The sequence below is a fragment of the Lepus europaeus genome, chromosome 10, assembly GCF_033115175.1.
Source record: "Lepus europaeus isolate LE1 chromosome 10, mLepTim1.pri, whole genome shotgun sequence".
Classification (NCBI taxonomy): Eukaryota; Metazoa; Chordata; class Mammalia; order Lagomorpha; family Leporidae; genus Lepus; species Lepus europaeus.
Genome location: NC_084836.1, coordinates 77,371,271 through 77,390,826, shown reverse-complemented (window position 1 = coordinate 77,390,826; position 19,556 = coordinate 77,371,271). Strand labels below are relative to the sequence as shown.

General features: G+C 46.7%; 1 pseudogene; it reads left to right on the top strand.

Moving 5' to 3' along the window:
- The first annotated feature begins 7,230 nt into the window (after window positions 1-7,230).
- Window positions 7,231-19,556, top strand: part of LOC133768105 (coiled-coil domain-containing protein 115-like) — a 29,678-nt pseudogene continuing 17,352 nt past the window's right edge.

Here is a 19,556-nt window from a genome sequence, read left to right as displayed (position 1 = left end):
GGTTCTTTCTGTGTGTCTGCAGACATGAACCATCCTGAGTGCTCCACACCATGGGCCAGATGTCAGGGTGATCTTTTGGGTGGCTCCCTGCCCCCCACAATGACCAAATGGAGCTGCCCTTTGCCCCCAAGAGAGGTGCACCCTCCCAGACCTCTGGCACAGGCAGCAGAGCCTGGGGATCTGAGGGGGTGGGTGGGAAGAGATCCCTGGTTTTTCCCAGAGATAGTCCTGTGTGGGTGGGGACGCCATGGTGTGGCTCAGGAACTCCCACAAAGCATGCACCTGCCCAATTCCCATTGCCTCCACTGTTTCCTCCATAGGCCACCACGGAGCCTTGTGAGAAGTTCAGATTCCATGAAGAACATCTCCACAGCTTTCACCATCTTCAGAAAGACAAAAACCCCTGACCATTGACCTCCCTGAGCCTTCAGGTTCTTAGCTGTGAGTCTGCACGCAATTTGCTAAGTGCAGCAGGGGGAGGGGAACCACCCCTGAATTCCTAGACCCATGGTGGGCAGGGGCTCCTCTCGGAGCTGTTTGCACATCTGTAGAGTCTAGGTGTCCACGGCCACTCTCTCTCAGGCGAGGAGGGGCCCAGTGCCCTGCCAGGTTCCTGGCACAGAGCAGCAGACCATGCAGGGAGTCGTCCCCCCACTCAGGAACACTGCAGAGACTCCCATTTGCAGCCGCAGTGCGTCTCGGCCTGGATCCTGGGCGGTCTGTCAGTGGGGGTCTGTCAGCTTCCTGGCCTGGCCTGGTTTCTCTCCTGTGCTGTGGACACCACTGCCTGCACCATCCAGGCCAAGCACTCCTGGGCTCCTCCTGTCAGAGCCCCATCCGTGGGCACTGGGATATGGGCTGTCAGAGCTCAGATCACAGTGACAGATGGTGACACGGTTCCGCAGGCTCGGAGGTTGTGCCCCTGCTGGGAGAAAGTTGCCCTGTCCATGCGGAACCTGTGTGAGTCCTCATCCAGGAGCCAGGAGCTGAAGAGCTGGGAGCTCAAGGAGTATTTAGGGAACAATATGCATCTCATTCCACCTGGCTCCATGGGGCCCTCTGGGGAAGGCTATGAGCCCATGTCAGAGATGAGAACACTGAGGCTCCAGTGAGGACACCAGCCACTCTGCCTACCCTCAGAACCCATGTCCCTAAGCATGAGGGAGCACTGACCCAGCCCATGGCCGCTTCATGGTTCCCCGGGACACACAGGGGCTTCCTCCTCCCTGCCCCAGGACAGTGGCGGGTGCCAACCAGGTCCCCGTGTGCTCGGCGTGGGGCTCCCATGTGCAGCAGGGAGAAGGTGGCTACACAGCACGGGTGGGGACTCAGTGCACTGGCATCCACACAGGAGCATGAAGAGAGCTATATTGTACTACAGAGGGGGATTTAAATAAACTGTCTAAGAGGGCAGGAGAGGGAGCTACAAATGAATGAACTATGTTGCCCAGGGGCAGGACGGCTCTGGCTGGAGGTGGCCCTGGAGGACCCAGGAGCTGAGCTGTGCAGAGCCGGTTTGCTGCCACCACAGTTGTTTCACTCGTGGCTGGGGCCAGAGCGGGGCCCCGATGAGCGGATGGGGAAGCAGCTTAGGAGGGTGCGCACCCAGCTGGGTGAACGACGGTGGGGACGGTCCTCATAGGAGATTGCGCGCTGCCCACGCCGGCGGCCCCAGGGCCAGCGCCGCTTCGTGAACCAGGGCTGGGGATGCTCTGGCTCTGCTTTGGCTTCTGGACATGCAGGGCGCTCCAGGGCCTCCACAGCTGGCACAGTTGCCAGGGACAGACAGGCTTCAGGTGGCTCTGGCTGGGGAGCAGATGGCGGGGTTGCCACCCAATCTGACCCCAGAAGGGCAGCAGCCGCTGCGGGAGGCGCCTCCAGGTCTCCACCTGGTGCTGGAGCTGCAGGAGGAGAAAATGTCATGAACACCACTGCCCCTTCCTGCTGTCCTTGAAAGAGGGAGATGTCCCTGCCTTCCAGAATTCTGAGCCCCAGCCCTGTGCCCACAGCAGAGCCCTGGCCAGAATGTGCTGCAGCCCTGGGACTCTGAGCCTGGTCTTCACTCCAGCCAACACCAGCCTTGGAGCCTCCTCCCGGTGTGGGGCAGCCTCGAGACCCTCTCAGGCTCCCACACACCCACCCCAGTCGTCCTCACCCTCGGGCTCCGCTTCAGCCTCAGCCTCCTTGGGCTCTGGATCCTCCAGCTGCTTCAGGAGCAGCCGGGCTCGGCGTGCCAGGTCCGAGCTGGGCCTTTGGAGCTGGACGTAGGCCACCAGCTGATTCAGGCTGGCCAGGTCCTGAGGCTGACAGAAGTGCTCCGGGTAGCGGTCCCGCCAGGTACCGAGGAAGGAGCAGAGGGCACTAGGGGTAGCAGGAGGTCAGCTCAGCAGAGTCAGACACCTTCTGCCCACACCCTCCCTCACCCCTGTGACTCTGGGTTCTGGGCTGAGGAGACACGGCCTTATTTGCAGGTGGGCATTGAGTGGCCCATGTGTGAGCCGGCTGCTGCCTGCCTCCAGGCAGGCCCCAGACATGGGAAGGGGTGGGCCAGCCTGGCTTGAGTTGTGTTGTGGATGAATTCTCACTGTTCCCCAGATGCCCAGGAACCCAGACAATTCTGTTCCCTGCTGAAGGCAATGTCACTGACCTCAGCCCTATAGCATTAATCACAGAAATGTAGGAGATGGGGCCACGGTCAGCCCCCTAGTGGCACCCCCGTGTCCCTGCTGGGGAGAGTGGAACCTCCCTCCTGACCCAAAGCCCACTCACTCCTTAGTGCGGTCGTCCTCTTCGCAGTGAGGCTGAAAGGATGCATACCTAGAGGAGGACAAGAGGTGTCACCTGTGGTGTCCTGTGTGCCACCTGCCAGGAGGTCTGGGGGAGGGGCTGACTCCCTGACTAGAAGGGAAGAAAAGCAGGGTAGGGACAGTGGTCTGTACTGTGCACTGAATTTTATTAAGTTCCTGGACATGGGGCTGCACACAGTGGGCACTTCATTATGTTTGCATAAGTGTGAGCTTGTGAAGTCAGCCTGCTTGTCCCCGGGGGTCTAAGTGGGCCTGGGCCCCTTTCTCACCCTCTGGGGTCTCAGTTTGGGTCACTAACAGAACAGAGAACCACACATAGTCTCTGGAAGGTTCTTTGTGAATAGGAAGACTGCTTTGCCTGAGGCCATGGGTGGTGAGGCCTGAGGGCCCAGAGCCTCATTGTAGGGTGAACATAATGCTAAATGAGACCCCTGTCCTTGGCAGCCCACTCCTCGGGGAAGCACTTTCAGGAGCTCATCCCATTGGTCCCGAAATCACCCAGGGGCTTTTCTCTGAGCAGCAAAACTCTGCGTGAATGATTTGAGACCACGCAGGGTCTGGGACATCACCAAGACCCAGTCGAGAGGTACTGAGTCATCCCATTATTGCAGGTTCTGGCCCTCACCTTTGGAACAGCAGGTGCAGCACCTGCTGGGTGGTGGCGAACCTTCGATAGATGTTCAGGAATGTGGGGACGAAGAAGGGGTCCCCTCTCTGCTGGGCAGGCACCAGCTGATTCACTAGCTTCTCCACCATGCCTGTGTCCAGGGTCCTGACCCTGCCGGCAGCTGACAAGGAGGGCGCCATTTCAACGTCTTGTTCCTGGTGGGGTCCTGCACTTGGTTCACCTGCTGGACCCTCAGGGGCCTCCAGCGCCTCTGCAGCTGAAAGATGGACTGCCCAGGGCAGCGATGGTTCAGCCGACTCTGGTTGGGGTGCCGCTGCTGTAGTTGGCGCTAGATCTAAGCACAGAAATGCAGGAGCAAATGCAGAAGGAGAAAATATCAACACCACAGCCTTTCCTGCTCCTTGTGGTCACCCAGGAGTTTTCCTGCCTTCCAGGGAAGCCCCAGCCCTGCCCACAACAGGACCCTGCCCAGATGTGGTGAGGCCTGAGGCTCTGAGCCTGGTCTTTGCTCCCAGACAACGTCAGGCTTGAAGCCTCGTCCCAGTGAGGCTCTGCCCCAATGCCCTCCCAGTCTCCCACGTACCCAAGCCCTCCTCACCTTTGGGCTCAGCCTCAGCCTCCTTGGGCTTGGGGTCCTCCAGCTGGGTCAGGAGCCGTTGGGCTCGGAGTGCCAGCTCTGTGAATGGCATATGGAGCTGGACGTAGGCCACCAGCTGGTGCAGACAGGTCAGGTCCTGAGGCTGACAGAAGTGCTCGGGATAACGTTCCAGCCAGGTTCCCAGGAGGGAGCACAGGGCACTGGGGACAGGCAGGTGGGCAGCAGAGTCAGACGTCTCCTGGCCACACCCCCCCTCGCCCCTGTGACTCTGAGATCTGGGCAGAGGATGCTCAGCCCCTGGTGCAGGTGGGCAGAGAGGGGTCATGTGTAGCCCGATGCTCCCACCTGCTCTCGGGTTCTTGAGATGGGAGGGATTGGGCCAGCCCTTCTGAGAAGGGTTGTGGTAGGGACAGATTCCCACTGCTCTCAGGATGCCCAGGAACCTCGTGTGTCTCTCACGTTCTTCAGGTAACAGCCCTGACCTCAGACTTTAGTGGGAATCCCAGGAAGTGGGCAATCCTGGGTCAAGGTCAGCCCCCCAGTTGCACCCCATGTCCCTGCTGTGGACATTAGAAACCTCCCTCCTGACCCAAAGCCCGCTCACTCCTTAGTGCGGTCGTCCTCTTCGCAGTGAGGCTGAAAGGATGCATACCTAGAGGAGGACAGGAGCTGTCACCTGTGGTGTCCTGTGTGCCACCTGCCAGGAGGTCTGGGGGAGGGGCTGACTCCCTGACTAGAAGGGAAGAAAAGCAGGGCAGATAGAGTGGTCTGTGCTGTGTGCTGTCTTTTGCTAAGTTCCTGGGTATGTGCCTGCACACAGTGGGCGCTTTCTTATGTTTGCTCTGTGGGTGAATTGAGCTCCTTCTAAGGTGTCTGAGGGGTCTGAGTCCCCTCTACCAGCCCCTAGTGGTCCTATTCAGGACATTATCAGGATAGGGTCCTCCAGAGGGCATCTGGAAGGTTCTTTGTGAACAGCAAAACAGCTTTGCCTGTGGCCATGAGAGATGAAGCCTTAGGTCCAAGGCTGTTTCATGAGCCATGGGAGGAAATCTCTAAATCAGACCTCCTGGGCAGCCTGTCCCTCAGGACCAGGCTTAGAAAGAACTTTAGCAACCTCAGAGACACTCCCCTGACCACCCAGATGCTCCAAGAACACACTGAGGCCCTGAAGGGGAGCAGGGTGTCACCAGGTTCCAGCCAAGGGTGGCGAGTCCCCCCTGCGCCTGCAGGTGCAGGCCCTCACCTTTGGAACAGCAGATGCAGCACCTGTTGGGTGGTGGCGAACTTGTGGTAGATGAGCAGGAATGCAGGGACGATGAAGCGGTCCCCTCTCTGCTGGGCAGGCACCAGCTGACTCACCAGCCTCTCCACCATGCCTGGCTCCTGGGCCCCCACGCTGCTGGCCGGCGACAGGGACGGCACGGGTTCCACTGTTGCTGGTTCCTCAGGTTCCAGGATTGGTCCTGGCCCCATCTTAGCTGCTGCCATCTCGGCTGGGTCCGGCTCCATTGGAGCTGAATCAGCTGCTCTTGGCGAGGGCTCCCCCTCCAGCCTGCTTGCCACCATGGTCCCCACTCCGCTGGTGTCCTCCAGGGGTGTGGCAATGCCACTGTCATTCTGGGGTGAGACAAGGAGGGTGGTCGTAATCCTGACCCTGATGTGCTGCCGCCACCCTCCTGCGGTTGTCATGGGACCACCAGGTCCCCATCCCACCCCCTGCCCTTTCCCATGGGTCACTGACCTCCCCAGAGTTCCCCCCCACACACACACCACCCAAGGTGGATGCAGGGCCACCCAGGAGGATCAGAGGGGAGGTCTGCCCAGGGGTCCTGGCCTGGCTGTCTGAGATCACCTTGGTTTCCCTCTGAGAGAATTGCCAGAGCTGCTGGGGGCGAGGGCTGACCCAATGTCTGTAGCTCTGGAGAATATCCGCAGCCCGGGGCTGGCCCAGGCCTGGGCCTTGGGATCTTGGGAGACAACACGAGAACATATCTGCTCGATGGCCTCTGACCAACTGAGCTGGCTGGGTCACCAGCACCACATTGTGGGCGCCTGGTAACCGGGGTTCCAGGTTCTGTTGTGGCCATCGTCAAGGAAGTGAGGTCACTTCTTGAAATCCACTTAGCTGACCTCCCCTAAGGTTCTGTGGGCTGCTGACTTCTACCCCACCCCCCAGCTAGGCACAGATGCCGTGTGCACACCTGCACACATTATACCAGTGTCACCCTTCAGCTCCCTGTGGGAGGTTGGGCCAGCCAGAGCCCGCACTGGGAAGTCATAGACCTGTTGCAAAATACAGGATTTTTGTTTAAGCTGAGTAAAGGAATTGTGTACCTTATATATTAGGATTCCCCAGAAGCATTGTTTAAGTTATGTTATGTTATGTTTAGAGCATTCTAGCACACTGAGATGGTGGAGAACAAAAGTTGATTCAATACAATCAATAAACACATGCAGGCTTTCCAAGTGTGTGTTTGTTATGGTCTCTGTGTGTGTGCATCTGTGTGTGCATGTGGGTATGTGTGATGTATGTGAGTCTGTGTGGGTTGTGTGCCTGTGTGTGCATGTGTGTGTGTGGTGTCTGTGTATGTGGGAGGGTGTGTGTATGTGCATGTGCTCATGTTGGTGTGTCTGTGTGTCAGTGCATGGGTGAGTATGTGTGTGTGCATGTGTGTATGTGTGGTGTCTCTGAGTCTGTGGGGGGGTGTAAGTGTGGTGTCTGAGTCTCTGCATGTATTGTGCCTGTGCCTGTGTGTGTGCCTGTGTGTGTGTGTGACGTGGCATGTTTTGTGTGTGCATGGGTAGTTGTATTCCTGTGTGTGCATGTGTGGTTAGTCTAGAGGGTGATGCTGCACTGGGCAGTTTGGCAGCATTTGCAAATGGCTGCTCCAGTCCTCCTGGGTGCTGTGCAGGGACCATGGGCCTTGGTGTGCGCGTGCAGTCTGATGAGGAGCCTGGCGGTGCTGGCAGGCTGCGGAGGCCATTGGCAGCTCCAAGGCCAAGCAGGGGAGGCGGGCTCTAGTGCGCAAGCGTGGCCTGGTCCTTGGGCCTTGGGGCCTCGCGGATGCGGGGCCCAGGGTAAGTGCGGTGTCCCAGCGGTGGACACCTCATCGGGCCCCATAAGAGGGACTAGACCGAGGCCTCAGTGAAGGGAAGTGAGCAGAGCGGCCAGGAAGGGAGCGGAGCCCCGCGGGACGATGGCGGCGGAGCGGTGAGTGGCCATGGGCCAGGCGGGTGGGCTGGGTGCCGCTGGACGCTGGGGTGGGCAGGGAGAAGGCCATCCGAGAGGTTGCAGACCAAAATAATCATATTTAGAATATACCTGTGATCATAGCCCTTGTTACCTTTGTGAAATTTTGTTTAACAGTGTTGTGTTCTTAGTGGGCAAGGCCCTTTCTGAGAGTATATCAAATTCATGGAAAATGTAGTCGAAATATGTTTATTTTGGTGCAAAGAATTCGAAGTCCATAAAGCTATTTTTGTAATAAGTATTTTCCATGAACTTTTTGAAGATCTGGATATAAACTATCTAGTGATTGAGATGTTAGAAGGGCTTGGTGTGTTTTAAGGTAGGATCAGTGGATTAGCACTTTCCTAAATAGCTTTAAAACGTGGAATTGGTGAGCCAGTTTTCTGAGCAGTATACTCTGTTTTACTTTGAGGTTGGGTTGAGGGAGGTGGGCGCAAAGAGATTACAAATCGTGTTTTTGCTACTGTGTGCCAGAAAATTGGAGCTTACTTATTGCCCTATATGTTACATGCCTTTGATTTACCTTTGCGTGTTTTATATTTTGTGTATGCATGTGACAAAGAGTCCTAATTTTACAATATCTACTCTGTAAATATTAAAGAGGTTGCCAATGGATGACAAAAGTAGAGTCAGTAGACTAACACATTTTGTAATTTTGTGTTAAAATTCATACAACTCTGTCTTCTGAAAAGGACTTTTGGAAGTGAAGTTGTCACTTCACATTGCAGTGACACGTTTGCCCACATCTACCTGTGAGTGGGAGGGGGACGGAGTTGGAAGAAGTGAAGACTTCTCTAGACCTCCGTGAATGCTCCTATTTAGAAGACACCTCTGATATGAGCAGTTCCCTGCGTACAGTTTATTCAACACTGCTGTGTATGTGGTGGACACGTTTAAGTCCTTCTTTGAAACATCTAATTCTAGATGCAAAAAGTATGTAAAAAGTATGCAAAAAGAAGAAGAGGTTCTTCTTCTTCAGCCTCTGTTATGGTTGGTTTAGTCTGCTCCATTGGTGAGTTTATATATTCTTCTGTATTCTTATTGTGGGTTTTTGTTTTGTTTTTTGGCATTCTGTCTGGGTGGTTTTTCCGGTTGATTTCCCTCTGCTATAGACTGCTGTGAGTTTGTACCAATATCCAGTGTAAGCAGGCTGCTCTGCCTTCTAGAGTTTGTTTATTTATTTTTTACTTATTTTTTTTGTTTATTTTATTTTATTTATTTATTTTTGTAGCTTGCGTGGGTTGGTGTCAGGGCTTTGAGGTGCCAATCTCCACCCCTTAGAGGCCGGTTTCCTTGTTCCTATGTTTGCCCTTGTGTGTCTGTGCCTGGGGTTCATTGGTCAGCCATTCTCTCTCACTGCACCTCCTGCCTGAGGAGTGTCAAGTAGCTCCAGACCACCTTTGGACTCCACCCCTGCTGCTTCCCCCTTTGGAGCAGAAGCCAGCCTCCTTTAAGGCCAAATGTAAACAAACAAGATGGCTGCACTCTGCCCGCTGCAGCTCTGATTGTGGGTTGGGCGGTTCCTAAGGATCCTGGAATTTTGATCTCTCAAAGTCTACAGGGCTTTTCCCCAGAGTGTGTATGGTGGGACAAGGTGAACCATTGTCCAGACTGTTTGTCATGCTGTGTACATAAGGTATATGTAAAGGGTAAACAAGTCCCACCTAGTCTTCCTAGATGTTAAAGAGATTGCTGGTGTATGACAAAAGTAGAATTAGTAATCGAATACGTTGAGTTTTCTTTGTGTTAAAACTCATAGGAAAGACTGTTCTTAGAGCCACTTATGGAAGTGATATTGTTAACATTCCCTGTAAGCATTACAGGTGCTTCTACCTGTCCACTGGGTTTGCATAGATGGGAAGGGAAAGGTTTCCTAGTCCAGAATGTTCTTGTTGAGAAGACACTCCCATTAGAGCCTTTGTTACAAGTGTGGGTATTTTAGGGGCTATTGTGTGTTTAGTGGGAAACTGAAGCCCTTACTAGAAGCATCTGGTCTCCAGGTGTTTAAAAGTAACACCTGTTTAAGTAGTTTGTTATTTCATAGGAGTGGTTGCATTTTGGGAATGGCATTCAACTGGATGTCTTGAAGAGAATGCTGAAGTCACTGGTGGTGGGTGTCGGGGGTGGGGTCATGACGAAGTAGCATAGAAGGGTTGTTCCGATTTTTCTATCTCTTATTATATAGGTGTATTTTAGTTGACACTGCTGTGTATTAAAGATACAAATGTCCTAATGCCCATGGTATGTTCAAAGTAGAGGTAATAAGATAATGCCTGTGTAAACACTGCTCTGGAGAATGCATAAAGGATAGACAAATAGGGCGAACTTCAGGAAGGAAGGCTGAGGAAGAGGAGCTGCAAGCCTAGGAAGCAGGAGCCCCTGCACTTTGAAACAGCACATCTGAGTGTGCAGACTCACAGGATTCTGTGTGTGTACACAGAGATCCCCAGGAGTAAGCTTTGGATGTCTGGAGCAATTCCATTAGAGGAAGGACGATACCAAGCCCCATCTCCAAAGGGAAAGGAAGTCAGCAACCCAGGACTCAAAGCCAGACTTACACATATGGCTGAAATTGTATTTCAGAGCTTTGACTTTTGTGGGGGAGAGATGATCACACAGGATTTCTACCTGCAAAGCAAGATGACCATATATATGCGTATATATTTATATATATTTTAAGGCACTTGAGAAAGGTATAGAAAGCAGCATTAAACGACAAGTTCATGGGACCCGCAATGTGGCATTACAGGTACAGCAGCAGCTTGTGATGCTGGCTTGCCATGTGGGTGTCGGTTCGAGACCTGACTGCTCCACTTCCCGTCCAGCTCCCTGCTAATGCCCATGTGAGAGACCCAGAAGAAGCCCCTGGCTTCAGATTGGCCCAGGTCTGGCCCTGTGGCCATCTGGGGTGTGAACCAACAGATGAAAGGTCTCTCTCTGTCTCTCTGTCTTTCTCTCTCACTCACTCACGCACTCACTCTGACTTTCAAATAGATAAATGAATCTTTAAAAAAAAAGGGGGGGATACATTCATTTTGGTGCCAAGAAATATCCATGCATACACATGGTCTTCAAAATGCACTTGAACATGAATATTATGACAAAAAAAACAACCTCTGCATACATTTCAGTACTTTTGTGTCAAAATAAGCTTATGGTGGCAGCGCGCTCCAGTGGCTTCTGCCTGTGCTATGATCAGCGCCACAGCAGCCTGTGCTCCGGCCATTCAGCTGGGACCTGTGCCTCTGCAGGTTTTTGTAGCAGTTGCAAATGTTATCTAGTTGTCAATTTCTGTTTGCATCCATTCACTGCTAATATACAGAAATAGGTTGAATTTTGTGTATTGATTGTGCGTCCTTTAATCTTGCTGAAGACTCTTACTAGTTATGGATGAGTTCTTGTAGGATATTTCCAATATTCTATGGAGATTATAATGTCATTTGAAATCAGGGACAGTCTTGTTTCTTCATTTTCTATCTGTATTCATTTATTTCTTTGTATTGCCTTAATTATATTATGTAGAACTTACAGTACTAGTAAGAGTACGTGTTTTAAGAAAGAGTGTGAGAGCTTGTATTTTTCTTTGTTATTGATCCAAGGTGGACAGCACTCAATCTTCTACTGTTATATGTGATATTAAATAGAGGTTGTTTTATAATTTTTTCTCAAGTGAACATAATTACTCCCAATTCCTATCTTGCTCCGAATTTTTTTTTAACTTTTATTTAATGAATATAAATTTCCAGTGTACAGCTTATGGATTACAATGGCTTCCCCCCCCCATAACTTCCCTCCCACCCGCAACCCTCCCCTCTCCCGCTCCCTCTCCCCTTCCAATTGCATCAAGATTCATTTTCAATTCTCTTTATATACAGAAGATCAATTTAGTATAAAGATTTCAACAGTTTGCACCCACATAGAAACACAAAGTGAAACATACTGTTTGAGTACAAGTTATAGCATTAAATCACAATGTACAGCACATTAAGGACAGAGATCCCACATGAGGAGCAAGGGCACAGTGGCTCCTGTTGTTGACACAACAAATTGACACTCTAGTTTATGGCACCAGTAACCATCCTAGGCTGTCGTCATGAGTTGCCAAGGCTATGGAAGCCTTCCAAGTTTGCAGACTCTGATCATATTTAGACAAGGTCATAAAAGACAGGGTGAGGATAGTAACCAATGATCCTAAGAGTGGCATTTACCAGGTTTGAACAATTATACAGCATTAAGTGGGGAAGAGGACCATCAGTACACACAGGTTGGGAGTAGAGCCATTGGTGGTAGAGTAGAGATTATGATTACAAAGGAATGAGGCCCAAGTGTGCTAGACAGGGCCTAGAACAAAGGACAGAGTCATTATTAGAGGAGCTAAGAAAGGTGCTGTCAAAGCTACAAGTAATTTTTCTGATTGAGAGGCAAATAGAACCTGATAGAAGGGGCTTGATAATAATCTGGTGGGCTTTAGGTCTTGTAAATTCAGAGGCCCAGACCTATCTATCTCTTCCCATGGGGTATATCCTAAGGGAGGTGTGAACCTCCTAGGGGAAGGCACTCTGTTGACTTTCATTACTTGGCTGGCCTGGGAGGAGAGCTGGCCAGGTAAAGGCAGGTGGCATCTCTAACAAGAAATTTACAGTTCTGCCTGTAATGTTGCTGACCCTACTTGACCATCCCCTCAGCTGCAGTGGTCACTTTGGAAGTTGGGCTGAGTGAAGGGCTTTTCAGCTTAGAGCCAATAAGATCTGTGGTTCTGACCTGGGCATTCTTCGACTCCAGGGCAGGTCCATTTCCAGTGATCCAACTCTTGGCAGAGCTGCCAGGGCTCTTCACAAGCTGACTTCTGCTGAAGCCCAGGCTTACCACATTGAAAGCCACTGCAGTGGACTGGCCTGTTGGGTCTCCTTGAGGGCAGATCACTGTACAGATCAGCCATTAATAGGCCTACCACCCATTGCTTCTGATGCCTAGCTTTCTTTTCCTCCTGGTTTGTGTTAAAGCAGACCAGAGGATGCAAGTCAAGGGAGTGCCCGTGTCCCATCTCTAATCTTCGGTGGCCTGAACTACAAGTCTATAGTCACAGGCATGTTCTGTAGTAGTTTTTCTAAGGTAGACAATGCCCATGAGGAAAATTATATTCTCACTTTAAAACTTTCTTTCCCTTTGGTCTGAAAGGGAGGTTTTTTCTACTTACTGTATACTTCGCTGATGGCGAAGTGAATCTAGCTATGAGATTATTATTTAAGTTCTTATTTTGGCTATGCTATTACAGAAAAATGTTAGCCATCTCTTTTATAAGGTCTAAAGATTAAATTGTGCATCCTACAGATTCCTTCACAATAGAATTAGTTTCCTACCTTGAAGAGAATAGAGAAATGAAAGAACAAGTTGGGCTTAGAATAGAGAAATGAGGGAGCAAGTCCTAGATCGCTTGCTGACAATAGCTATATCACATGAATACTTAGCAAACCGTTTCAACCATTAGATAACAACTTAAGAAAACATTTACCAGAAGGTCCAATGCCTTCTATAAATTTTAAGAATCATGTATTTGAAAAAACTTCTTAAATATCTAACATGGTGTAGTTTGTTTAGCCAGTAAACTTAAGCACAACCATCTAAAATGTTTTTAGTTTCTTTCTACCAACAAGTCTAAAACATATGATACACAGATTCAGGTCCCACAAATTAAAATGTATCTTTGATTGATTTTAGCAGCTTAAATTTATGGACAATCTTATCTATAAGCCGTTTAAAATAAAACTCTTAATAAAATTTCCCAATGTGGACATACAATATGTACACACATATAATATAGCATAATAGACCAATATAGCAATTTTAATAATAGCTTTTAAAATCTTTAACTCTTTTGTAGATTGCCAATTGATTTGAATTGCTTTTTGTTTTTAGTAACCTCAGTTAACCATACTTTCTCTCAGTTGGTACTGTTAATACATTATTGGCTTCATCTGTTTACAGAGCCATCCCAAAGTACTGAATACAATAGAAGTGGCTGGAAAAAGTCCATAGGAACCTATAGGAGGACAGCTAAACACAGAACCAACAACGCTTTAGTTTTATGAGCAGCACATCATATATAACTGTGGATGACAAAAGACTTTAAGTTGCCATGTTTAAAATTATAAACTCATCAACCAACAAGAGGCACTTGCTTACTTCACAGTATTTTTGAAAGCACCTGTAGGATTTTACAAGTATTTAACCCTTTAGGCCTCTGGGGCTTTCTCATTAAGATAACTATCATGTCTAGTAACACAAGATCATTAGACTTTTTAATTCTCAAACATTTGTATTAATAGCATTTTGCATTATAGAAACTTAAAGTCTGGTACCACATCACATCTTGACAGTCCTTCTAATATAATCCAAATAGTCTGATTAGTTGGTGTCTCTATAAGATGAGAGACATAGGTCCTTCGGTTTTTTCAGTTGGGCCCAAACTGGAAAAACCAAAGTCCAGGATTTACTGGAAATTTTAGAGACCAGATTGTTTGAAACTTTGATTTTTTGAATGCCTGTCAAGAATGCCAAGAAGGCTCAAAATCCAAAATATCTGGTTGAAATAAGATTCCTTAAAATCATGACATAACATAGACCAAATTTGATCATTGTTACCAGGTGATTATTCAAATTTTTGAAAAAAGCACATATTTAAATAACCCATAGCTCTTAATAAAAATTCAGCTGTTTTTGAACAATTAGAATTTAACAGACATCAAGAGAACATAATAGATTACTTTAACACATTGCTTTAACAGAGCATCAGAGTTTAATTCTATGTCAAAGAGAAATTGAGCTTCCAGTGATCTTTTGCTGTGAGGTTTCCTTCCTTTACCTTCTTTCATATTGGTGACCATGTTTCTGTGTTTCTGTGTGTAACACATGTTTAAGCATCTTTTGCAGGGCAGGATGAGTGGCAACAAATTCTTTCAGTTTCTGTTTGCTATGAAAAGTCTTAATTTCACCTTCATTCACAAATGAGAGCTTTGCAGGGTATAGTATTCTGGGCTGGCAGTTTTTCTCTCTTAGTACCTGGGCTATGTCTCGCCATTCCCTTCTAGCTTGTAGGGTTTCTGATGAGAAGTCTGCTGTGAGTCTAATTGGAGATCCTCTAAGAGTGATCTGACGTTTCTCTCTTGCACCTTTTAGGATCTTTTCTTTATGTTTCACTGTGGTGAGTTTGATTACAACATGTCGTGGTGAGGATCTCTTTTGGTCATGTTTATTAGGGGTTCTATAAGCTTCCTGTACTAAGATGCCTCTGTCCTTCTCCAAACCTGGGAAATTTTCTGCTAGTATCTCACTGAAAATGCCTTCTAATCCTTTCTCCCTCTCCATGCCTTCAGGAACTCCTAGAACCCGAATGTTGGGTTTTTTAATAGTATCCTGTAGATTCCCGGCAATATTTTTTAGATTTCTAATTTCTTCTTCTTTTCTTTGGTTTGCCTGTTTCCTTTCCTGTTCTCTGTCTTCTAAGTCTGATATTCTCTCTTCTGCTTCGCCCATTCTGTTTTTAAGGCTCTCTAATGTGTTTGTCATTTGATCTATTGAACTCTTCATTTCATTATGATTTCTAGTCACTATCAGAGTTTCTTGTTCCACTAGTTGTTTCATTTCATTTTGATTCCTCCTTAATATTTCACTTTCATGAGAGAGATTTTCTATCTTGTCCATGAAGGATTTCTGTAGTTCAAGAATTTGTTTTTGAGAACTTCTTAATGTTCTTATCAATTTTTTGAGATCCGCTTCTTGCATTTCTTCGATCTCATCATCTTCATAATCTTGCATTGGGGTGTCTTTTTCATTTGGGGGCGTCATAGTTTCTTCCTTGTTCTTGTTAGCTTGGTTTTTGTGTTTGTTGTTTGGCATGTTGGAGATATTTGGTTTCTTCACTGTGGTGTTTTTTCTTGTTATACTATGGCTCTATATTAAGTGGACTGTCTGCTTTCAGTGGAGCCTTAGAGGCTTGAGATGAGTGTGGACTGAGAGCTGTGTTTGGTTCCTCAGGGTTGAGGGTGTGTCAAAGATGACACTCCCAGGTTAGGTGTGGTAAATCTCTCTTTCTTTTTTTGATTCAAAAGGGAAGTAATTCCGCACAGCTGAATGTAATTGGAGGTAGTTAGCAGGCGAATGATATACCCACAGGAGCCAGAGATCGGAAGCTCTTTCCCAAGGATCACACAGGGAATCTCTGCTGCCCTCAGTGTGGGCTCCAATTCTCCTGCAGTCTCCCACTGGGTTGCCAAGTTAGATGCTAATCTCCTGTTATTTCACCCCTCCCCCCAGAGTCAGGTTTTTCTGCTAGGCTCAGGGCTGGTGCAGACCTGAGGTCGCCCTGCTTATGACGTATGTCCAAAATGGCGCCTGCTCTGTCTTGCTCGCCTTTGAGAGGTGAGCGGAGAGAGAGAAACTCGTGTCCGTATCGGTCACTTTTTTTATTTTTTTTCTCTCTCTTCTAGTTAGCCTGGTGAACTTTTCCCCACGGAGTTTCAAGCCTCGTTCCCTCTAGCCTCCTCTTTCCGCTTGCCCGCTGGTATCTCGGGCTATGGAGGTTCGGCTCACCTCGCGTTCCAGCGCTGGTGCGTTGAGTCTGCTGCTGGTGTCCCGAACTTGGGCTCCCACGCTCTCCACGCAGGTCCACTGTGAATCACTAGTTCCGGAAGAGTTTCCTCTGCTGTTTCATCCCCTACTCTTCCTTGACCCTGCAGTATCTCCACTTATATTGAATTTTATCATGAATGAGAGTTAGGTTCTGTGAAATATTTTCCTGTGTCAGGTGATATAATCTTACTCACTTTTCTCTTGTTAGCCTGTTCACATGTTGGACTGTATCAACTTTGAGTAAATGTTGCAACAGCAATGCACTTAGAACAAACCTCATTTAGTTGTGCGGTATACATCTTTTGAAACATCGTACAGTTCAATTTGCTAATATTTTGAGGATTTTTGCATGCACTTTTATTCTGGAATTATATTGTACAGCAGATTTTTGTTTTACTTTCTTTCCATTATTTTTTTTTTTTGTCTGGCTTTCTTATTAACCTGGGTAGTAGGGACCTCATAAAATGGCTTAGAAAGTATTTTCTCTTTTTACAATTGTCTGAGGTTGTCTGAGGTTAAATTGTCTAAGGTTGGTGTTAATTCTTTAAATGGCAGCCTTGCACAGTTCAGCCACCCGGGCATGAAAATTTTATCAGGAGATTTAAAATGACAGATTCAATCTATTTATTAGTTATAATACTATTAATATGGTCTATTTTGTTTGGTTAAGTTTTCTGTGCTTTGTGATTTTTTGAGAAATTAACCGATTTCCTCTAGGTTGTCAAATGAATAAGTTCCTTTAGTATTCCTCTGTTGTTAATGTCTACAGTAACCCTACAGAATCTGTAGATGGTATTTCTTATTTCATCTTTGTTTTGCTTTGTTTTGTTTTTAAAGATTTATTTATTAATTCAAAAGTCAGAGTTAAACAGAGAGAGGAGGGCCAGAGAGAGAGAGGTCTTCTATCCAGTGGACCACTCCAAAATTGGCCACAATGGGTGGAGCTATGCTGATCTGATCGAAAGCCAGGAGCCAGGAGCCTCCTCCAGGTCTCCCATGTGGATGCAGGGGCCCTAGGGCTTGAGCCATTCTCCACTGCTTTCCCAGGCCACAGACAAGAGCTGGATTGGAAGTGGAGCAGCTGGGACTTGAACCAGTGCCCATATGGGATGCTGACACTGTAGGCAGTGGCTTTACCTGCTACACCACAGAGCCAGCCCCTCTTATTTCATCATTGAAACTAGCAGGTTCTTTTTTCGTTATATTTTTGCAGTCTTGCTAGAGTTTTACCAACTTGATTGATTTTTAATAGCAATTTTTGTTTCATTTTCTAGTTTGCTTCTTTTCAAATTTATTAATTTCTAATTTCATTACTTCCTCATTTTTGTTTGGTTTAGGTATATTTACATCTCCTTCCTCTAGTTTCTAAATATAAAACGTTAAATTAATGATATGAGTACTTTTCTCTTTATTAATATAAGTATTTAGTAATAAAAATTTGCCTCACGGCACTGCAATAACACCAATACACATTTTACATATTTTATTCTCATATGAACTCAGATGCATTTTAAATTCCCTTTGAGACTACTTCTCTGACTTATACATTATATATATATATATATATATATATTTAATGCTATTCATTTGTAGATTTTCCGGTTGTTTTTCTATTTTATCTAGTTGCTCCAAAACAATGTCTGCATTATTTCAGTTTCTTTTACATTCGTTGAGGTATAAATTTTGGTCCAGAATATGGACTATCATAGAAAATATTCTGGCCTATTTTTAAATGTATATTCTGATGTTGTTGGGTACGATATTTTTATATATCAGTTGCATCACGTGCGTTGGTTATATTGTTCATTTCTTCAGCATTATTCCTGATATTTTGCTTGCTGTCCTACCGCTTGCTGAAGGTGAGACTGTTGAAGACCCAAACTGTAATTGGCACATTAAAACTTAAACTTGTCTTTTTATTATTTATATTCTGTTTGTTTCTTTGGTTTTATTTTTCTACTTCTTTATTTTTGCTTTTATGTGTGTTATGTAAGCATCGTGCATGATTACATTTAGTTTTATTTAAAAGTATTTCCTAGTTTAAAATCTTTTTGTATAGCAATAGCTTTCTGGGTGATTTTGCTCTGACAAGTACCGTATAAATAGGATAAGGCTTATCACACTCTGCTGGTATAAACATTTTTCCACTTCAAATGAAGTATGGAAATCTTCCTTGAATTGATTTCCCATTACCTCACCTTGTTTTGTGTATTGCTAACTAAAGTGTAAAATATGAAGACACATTTTGATCCAGTCATTAAATATGATTTGTATTCATTTTATTGTTCTTTCTTCTTGAAAAACTTCTATTAAAGATATGCTTACTAGTGAAAAGTTTTATTTTACTTTTCCTACACCTTAGAATGTTTTTCTTTTTCCTAAGTGGTGAACTTTGCATTGACCTCAAGGTTAATTCATAGTAATTCTATATTGGTCCAGAAGCATTTTGGCATAAAAGAAAGACAGCAGATAAATTCAAATAATGAACATGATTATAAACCAGATCAGAACTATACAGACATGCCCCTATACAAAGGCAGAATTTTGATGTGTCAATCCTCATCTCCTTTCCCCGAGGATAATTCATGAATACTGACACCAGAAGCCTCTGATTGCATGTGTGTGAGACCTTGGTCTCCAAATTCCTTACACAAAAGTCATGCCCTTGCACACGAGTTGGCTGGCTTCCAGGTACCAAGCTCTACTGAATTTTAAGGAGGAATGGAGATCTCACCCTGTAAGATGCATTGGAACTCCCATGACCACTTGCCTCATCCAGGCTCAGGGGTTTAAAGGAAAATCAGCAAACATCAGGCAGGTGCAACTCTACCCTCTGATGCCTATGGCTGGGGTGGGACAACAGTGCTCTAGAGAACTCTTCTGTATAACTTTGATGAGTCTGGGAGTACTCTCTAAAAGCAACTTCCCCACCTCAGGGCAGAGATAGGTTCACACACTGAGGAGTAGCCCCATTCAGTTGTCCGTATTCTGAACACTGGATTGAGGTTCGGAGTCAGGTTAACTCAAGTGTCAATCATCCATTAAGTTGTCAGACTAACAAATTAGTTTTCTGTGTAAGGAGTGAAGCTTACTCATCCCTAGCTCTGCTTATCTCACCTGGTGATTGCCCTCTGTGTCCATGGTCCAAATTATGCACACTGCTTCAATCTAGAAATATAGCCCTAACAAGAAGTTAGAACCAAACAAGAACACTATGCCAATCACAGTGGGATGAATCATAAAGAGGTGGTGAATAGACGTTGATATGAAAATAGTTTCAGTAATTCAGAACTACAACTTCATATTGAGTGCAATTTAACCCAAATGATTCTGATTTGTATATTTGGATGCATAAAGTCGAGAATTTAGGGTGTTCCAGTCTGAGCTCAGATGGCATTAGAATGGAGCATGTCTACTGTCTGATGTCAAGAGAAAAACTGGCAAACTGCAATGTCCCAGGGGAAAGAGCAGGCTGGGCAGGATGTAGAAACTGTGCTACATGACCTACACTGGGAGGAACTAGGAAAAAGAGACTAGAGAGAAATGAGATGCTTCTTTTCCAGGACATAAATGACTGTTGGGTAGGAAAATGTTTCGCCTTTTAGTGACTGCCCTAAAATAAGCCCCCATGGAGCTGAGAAAACA